We start from the raw sequence: 7,310 nt of genomic DNA, 5'->3' as shown, positions 1-7,310 counted from the left end.
GGGGGGCTTTGCTCTGCGGGCCCGGGCAGGCAGGCAAAGGGGAAAGTGCCTAAAACGTGCGGACGTCTAAACTTCCTCTTTTTGGCCGTTTGTTGGACGTGCGGCCGCCCGGAGCCCGGAGCTACCTCGCCGACCTTATCCCAGTCCGCTATCCCCGGTCCACCCACGGCGGCAGCGCGCGCGAGATGTTGCGGTTCGATGGTTTTATTTTGTTGTTGGGAAGGAGGTTAATTCTAGGGCGCCGTGTGACGCATATGCAAAGAGAAATTTTAATTTAGAAGACCAAAATTATCCTTCCTAAAGCAATTAAGTTAATTAGGTTTTGTTGGCATTACACCTACACCCCACTCTCCTATCCAAAAATTAATGGAAATAGATGTTTATTTAGGTTGCTATTATTCTCTTGCGAGTGGCAAGCAAGCATTAGAATAGATATTGTAAAGAACGTAACCCACACCAACACAAACTCCAAAGCACTAGGGCGGATCCTCCGCAGAAAATGTGACAAGGCAATTTTAAACTTTAACTCAGAAACACAGCATAAAACACTGTCTAATGTCAGCTAGGGTTGATGTTGCGAACAAATCAACAAAACAGTTGACAAGTTTAAAGGCAACAACAAAACTAGCACAAAATTAGTGCATAATATATATTTCTATAAACAATTCAAGTACCATCGGGCCCACACTCACTTCTCCGCTCACATTCTCGACATTGTCACTCATGGTGGTGGTGAAGGTTCTCGCCGACGGCCGTGGGGCGGACGACGCCGACGACGAACTAGAGAGCGAAGGCAAAAGCCAGGGCGGGGAGGGGGGGGGGCCTTGGCGGCGTTCAACCCAACATTCCGATGCCGATGTTTGAGGTTAACTTACTCGCTTCGTAAACATAACCTCACGCGCGCGTCGTTGGCACGGCAGCTGACTGCAGTATGGTGGCCCGTGCCCTCACGGTGAGGCTGCCTCACTGTGACTGGTGGCCTCAGAGGTTTTGAGGACTCTAATTGGCTGAGAACCTCTGAGGCCTCACCGTAACAGCACGGATCACACGAGACTAAACCCACCAGTAGGACGGCGGCAGAGCTAAGGTTTCGCTTGTTTCGCTTCAGGGCCGGGTTGTGGCTAGGCCATCTGACGTCACCAAGTTGGCCAGTCTCCGTGAGTGGCTGAACAGTTGCCTAAGTCGCAGGCGCCGATCGCTACAGAGATCCAGAAATTATCTCGTTACAGCCCCCTTCCTGCCCCTTTCACTTTCAAATCCCCCGGCCTCTCCGGACTTCCTTCGAGACTTCCTTTTCACCCGCTGGTTTTTTGCCCTCGTTGATCCATGTCCAGCTCGGGAACACCTCTCTGCCAAAAACATGTGCTTTTTACCGAGGAGAGTGGGACGAGGAGGAGAAGCGAACCCAACTTCCGGAAAAACATGGCACTTGAACAACAACCACCCACTCCCCGACTCCCTGCCCAGGGGCGCGGCAGTCCCTCTCTCCCCGGACCCCCTCCTCCTTCCCCTCCCCACTTCACCAACCCCCAGCGCAGACAGCCACAACCTTTTCCAATGGCCAGAGCTGCAAAAGTCTCCAGTGACCTGCATTCTCCCCCCACCCCCCTTTCCTACTTCTCCTCGGCCCCTCGGCCCGCTGCTGACCTGGTAACAAGGCTCCGAGCTGGTTCTCGCCCTCCCTCCCCCGTCTTCAGTACGTGATTTTAAAGCTAGTCACTGGCAGCTTTGCCCCCTCCTCCCCTCTGCAGCTGCAGCTGGGGCCCCCGTGCCGCGGCCGCGCCCCTCGCCGTCCAGAAGGGCGTCACGCGGCGGCCGTCCAGAAGGGGAGAGCGGAGCGGGGGAGAGCGGAGCGAGGGAGAGCGGGGCGGGAAAAGAGGAGACAGGCGTCGTCGTCCGGAGAGTAATGCGGAGAAGAGCAAGCAGGAAGACGGACGATGCCGGGCGAGCAGGACTCACCATCGCGCACAGCTCGCACAGTCAAAGAGCCGCACCCCGCTCGCTCAGACAGTACACGGTTGTGGCAGAGGGTGGCGGTGGGTGTGGCGAGGAGTGGCGGGGCGGGAGGGAGGGATGAAGGGGCGGTCTCAGAGGCCCACCTCAGGTGGTCGCCAACATTTGCTGGAGAGGCTGGCTGAGGACGGTCAGGGCGACGCCAGTCGCGGCTCCGGAAAGAGGAAGCGAGAGCAGACGGCGAGAAGGTCGCGAGAGGGAAGAAGGGGGTGGAAAGAAAGGAGGAGGGAGAGAAAGAGAGAGGGAGAAAGAGAAAGATTCGCGCTATTGGCGACGCGCAAGCGAGACAGAATCGATTTTGTGCCGTTTGCTTTATGCATTGTTGGTTGGCCACAACTTTCAAGGGGTAGGCGGAAGGGGGTCGGGGGTCGAGAAGGGGGTAAGAAAGCTCTGCGGGGCGGGGGAGGGGGGAGGGAGGCTGGGGAAATGTAACCTCTATTACGGTACTCGGTGGCTGGAGTCGTCACCAAGGCCCTCCGCGAGCGTTTTGTGTTGCAGAAAAGAAAAATAAGTGGGGGCGAAGGGTGGGAGAGGGTGTTGGGTTGGGGAGAAGGGAAAGGGGTAGAGGGGGGGGGGGCTCGAGAGTGCGCGACTGCTAATGTTATGTTAAGACCGGGATCAGGGGAAGGGCCACACTGGCACACTGATGCATTATTTATGGAGACTTCATTCGGTTGATAACAAAAGGAGAGAAGGTGCGAGAGAGGAGAGAGATACGGGTGCGGGCGGAGAGCGAGGGACAAAAGTAGTACTGAGAGACAGAAGAGAGCGAGCAAGAGAGAAAGAAGGGGCGGCAGATTCGAGATGAAATGAGGGCGCAGAGGTGGAAGCAGGAGTGTGGAGGGGAGGGGGGGGCGAAGGGGTGGGGGTGATACACGGGTGGAGACAGGCCAAGATGTCCTCCTACTCCCTCAAACTCCACCCTCCATCGGCCTTCGGGACCATTAAACGCCCCCCCCCCCCTTTACCCCCACCCAGACCCCTCAGGTGGCATTGGATACGGCAGGGACAGCGCGGCCGAGCTAACCCTGGGCTTTCCGAATCGCCAAGCTACCTGCGCTGGAGAGGGGCCCGGCCTCCCGGTGTAGCAGGGGTAGGGATGGGGTTGGGGGTACCTCGGCGAAGGAGGGGTAGGGATGGGGTGGGTACCTGTCGTCTCACGGGCCACATGCTAACGGGAGTGGAAATGGCTTGGCCAAAGGGGAAGGGGCCGGAGTGGGGGTAACAGGAGAGTCAGGGCGCGACGGGAGAGGGAAGAGGGGGGGGGGCGGAGCTCCTCGTCTCATATAGACACTTGGATCGAGTTGCCAGGGAGACAGCACACCTCTCTGCGCAGTAGTGGTGGCTATTCGGAACGAAAGGGTGGGGGCAGGGGTAGGGGGGGGGTGCAGGGATCAGGGACGCAAGGGGGAAGAGAGGAGAGAGGTAAGGGAGGAGAGAGGAAGACGGAGAAGGGACACACCGCTCGCTGCCTACGCTGTAATTTCGTTTGTTTGCCAGCAGGGTGCGATTATCACTGCTAGCGAGCTCGGCCTCGCCCTCAGCTCTGTTCGAATCACGTTCCGCCCCCCACCCCCACCCCTCTCCAACGGAGAAGAGTGAGGGGGATTAAAAAAAAGACGCACTAAAAAAAAGTAGAGGGACCAAGGAGACGCCACCGTCGCGCCGCCGGCCGCCCCGGCCCCGCTCCGAGAGGAAAAGAAACTGCTCGGTATTTGAACCCGCACGATGGTCATTCTAGCCGCACAATGAAATTCTAGATATTTCATGGACTTTATCTCCCCCCCAGGCGGCCGGCGGGCCGGGGGCGGGTGAGTGTCTGTCCTCCTCTGGCGTACGAGGGGCGGGGCACGGCGGGGCGGGGCTGGGCCTCGGCGGAAGAGCGGCACACGTATCCATATTTCATAAGATTTCATTCCGGTCCGGGGAAGTCCCATACCTATCAGGGCGCGCAGCCAGCGGCACACGGCCCATCACATAAACAAGACAGGCCGCTAAGTGGCAGCCTGCGCGCCCACCCGTCCCAGCACCGCACGGCACCGCGCCGCCGACGGTCCACATTCGGACTCTTTTTATTTTGTTAACGTGCGTTTCAATGCTACACCGCTGCTTGCTTTCCTTGCTCCATACTAGCCTCAGCTATTCAATTTCCTCGAGCGGGGGGAGGGGAGCGGGAGCGGGGGGCAGTACATGTTCTACCCGAGTGAACGAACCAACCCATTGTAAACCAATGGCACATGCCAATTAGTTTTGTTGGTAACATCAGATATTGCCTTGAGACGCACAGTCTCTGGCAGTCGTCTACACCATACGTACATGCAACTAACTGTCCTTCCTTTCACGATATGTTGTGTTAGAGCGGCAACACTTTACATTCCCTTCGTTAACATGTTTAATTTAGTTAGTATAGAAATACCATAGAACCATTAAACAGCATTAATGTAGAAAAGGTAGCGATAGCTTCCTGCAGGTATTGATTCAGTCATATCCGTAAGAGTACCATTCCTTATAGGGTCAAACTTTCTTAGCTTCGTAAAAGCACACATGTTTACAGAAATGATTTACAAACCATTATATTGAAAATTATAATAGTGCGCAGAGCCAACAAATATTACCTGCACACTAACTTTGTGCCAGGAACGGGGCTTAAATATATGATACTGTATAGCTCATAAACCAAACCAAACTTTCATAATTTATTCAGTTTTCTTACTTACATGAACTCAGAGGTGGAATAATTTCTATCGATGCTTCAGAAAATCTCCAGGTTGAGGCAGGTACGGGACAGGGTTAGTTTCGCCTCAGTACCATAACCTGCACTCCAGCGGCTGATGTGGCGATAACAATGTTCCCGGCTGTCAAAGTCTGAAATCCAATCCACACGCGCCGAAAATGATGTCAAATTTCACTGTTTTCAGCGAAGTTTTGAACAGAACAAGTTAAGCCGGTTGAAAATACATACGGAGTTGAAATACACTTGTTCACTTGATCGTTCACAAACAAACAAAAACAAACCATATAAAGTTTGTTCTTCGTCTGGTGGAATGACAGATGTGCTGCCAACTGCTGCAACCACTGGGAAGGAAAAACATAAGATACAAAACCAAAACTCCTTTCTTCATGAATGTTCTAGGGTTTATTTGGATTTGAAATAAAATGAGCTAACCGTCCAAATAAATAGACATGTAAATATGGAATGTAAATGGTCAAATAAGTAGACCATTTTAGCGAGTCAGCAAGAAGAACACAAAGAACCTACGAGGACCGGAAACAGCTCACAGTACGTATGCCAACTTTTATTAACAGCAAAAAGTACAAAGTGTGGGAAGAAGTTTCTTTTCAATGCTTTCGTTTATGTCGGCGATCGGTCGCCGCTCGGTTGGTCGGTGTGCGAGATCCCCCGTTAGAATTCAAACACATGTCCACTCACGCTTCGGGCGAAAACACATTTTGAAAATTAAGTTCGGGAGTGTTGTGCGACTTTTTTTTAGGATCGCGTACGTTGTGGATGCGTGTGAAAAAACTGTTGTGGTTCCTCACTTGTGCTTGACGTTTGAGGTTACGATGCAAAAACCTTCACCTACCTCAACCTTTCTCGCCCTGAAGCCTGCATCAACTTTCATCAGCAAGTGAACCCAAGTAAGTATGGAATCAAAACGAATATTTCGGAAGATCAGTTGTGTGCAGAATCGAGGTACACAATACCTCTGTCTGTCTTTCGTCAGTTTCGTGTACTTTCTGTGGGGTCAGCCCTTCCTACTGCATGCTGGTTTCAATTTGCACGGGGAGGTTTTATGTCGAGTAATAATGGCGCTTTTCCGTTACCCGTTTGCTTCGTATCATTGGGGGTCTGACACCGAGCGGGCGTGATACAGCTCCCTCAAGGCGTTGCGGGCGTTGCCGTATAACGAGTGACGTTTCAATTTCTCCCCACCCTCCCCCGCCTCCGCTGCCCTCTCCCGCCTCTGCCGTGCACCCCCTGGAGGGAGGAGCGAGTCCTGGTTTCACCCCGCCGTTTTATTCGCGGTTGTCGCCTTATTGCTCCATTTTCTTGCACCGCAGTCTCGCCAGCCACGTCGTCGTCGTCGTCATTCCGTTGAAAATTTTCGGTAATTGGTCGCATTTGCATGACGGGCGGGCGGTGCTGTTGCGAGACTGCTCGGAGACTACTTCTTGTCGGCGGCGACCATGCTGCTGCTGCAAGGCATCGTCAGCCGTAATGTGGGGCGATCGTTTGAACTTTTTCGCGATGATGACGACGCTTCTAAGGGAAGGGGGCATCCACTTGAAAACGTAACGTCGGCAATTCTTGTTAACAGACGATCCGTTTTGGGGGGCAAGAGGTTGGCTTGGCAGTGGGCAACACAACATATCGATCGAGCAGTCAGGGTGCGCATCTTACTTTTACTTTGCAGTAGAGTGTGGGTGCTTAGCGCCCGCGGAGGAGCGAGGTTAGGCAACACTCCGAGCCCGGCGCCGAGGGGGCTGCAGCGGGCCGGCGATCTAGGGGCGCGCTCAGTTATCACAGAGGCAGAGGGTTTCTTTCTCTTACCGTCCAACAGAATCCATAGTTCCTTGGCGGAGGGCAGCAGCAGAACAGGCACACGCCGCAAGCGTCGCCATGGCAGACGGATCGCCAGCGGAAGCGCCCATAAAGAACCAAGTCTGAGGCCGTTTTGGATACCCCCCGGGGGGGGGTGCGGGGGGCAGGGGGTGCAGGGATCAGGGACGCAAGGGGGAAGAGAGGAGAGAGGTAAGGGAGGAGAGAGGAAGACGGAGAAGGGACACACCGCTCGCTGCCTACGCTGTAATTTCGTTTGTTTGCCAGCAGGGTGCGATTATCACTGCTAGCGAGCTCGGCCTCGCCCTCAGCTCTGTTCGAATCACGTTCCGCCCCCCCCCCCTCCTCTCCAACGGAGAAGAGTGAGGGGGATTAAAAAAAGACGCACTAAAAAAAAGTAGAGGGACCAAGACCAAGGAGACGCCACCGTCGCGCCGCCGGCCGCCCCGGCCCCGCTCCGAGAGGAAAAGAAACTGCTCGGTATTTGAACCCGCACGATGGTCATTCTAGCCGCACAATGAAATTCTAGATATTTCATGGACTTTATCTCCCCCCCAGGCGGCCGGCGGGCCGGGGGCGGGTGAGTGTCTGTCCTCCTCTGGCGTACGAGGGGCGGGGCACGGCGGGGCGGGGCTGGGCCTCGGCGGAAGAGCGGCACACGTATCCATATTTCATAAGATTTCATTCCGGTCCGGGGAAGTCCCATACCTATCAGGGCGCGCAGCCAGCGGCACAC

General features: G+C 54.8%; 1 protein-coding gene across 2 annotated transcripts in view; it reads right to left on the bottom strand.

Annotated features, from left to right (window-relative positions):
* Positions 1 to 4,965, bottom strand: part of LOC113211090 (zinc metalloproteinase-disintegrin-like NaMP) — a 242,718-nt gene extending 237,753 nt beyond the window's left edge. The window contains exon 1 of one of the 2 annotated variants that reach the window (XM_052269397.1): positions 4,731 to 4,965. The gene's annotated coding sequence lies outside the window, so the exon portion shown is untranslated. The remainder of the gene's footprint in view (positions 1 to 4,730) is intronic. The other variant, XM_052269400.1, reaches the window with a different exon arrangement.
* Positions 4,966 to 7,310: the final 2,345 nt, after the last annotated feature.

This window comes from Frankliniella occidentalis, unplaced genomic scaffold (genome assembly GCF_000697945.3).
Source record: "Frankliniella occidentalis isolate FOCC.00 unplaced genomic scaffold, Focc_3.1 Scaffold91, whole genome shotgun sequence".
NCBI lineage: Eukaryota > Metazoa > Arthropoda > Insecta > Thysanoptera > Thripidae > Frankliniella > Frankliniella occidentalis.
The sequence above is the reverse complement of the archived record's forward strand: the minus strand, read 5'-3'. Positions and strand labels throughout refer to the sequence as shown.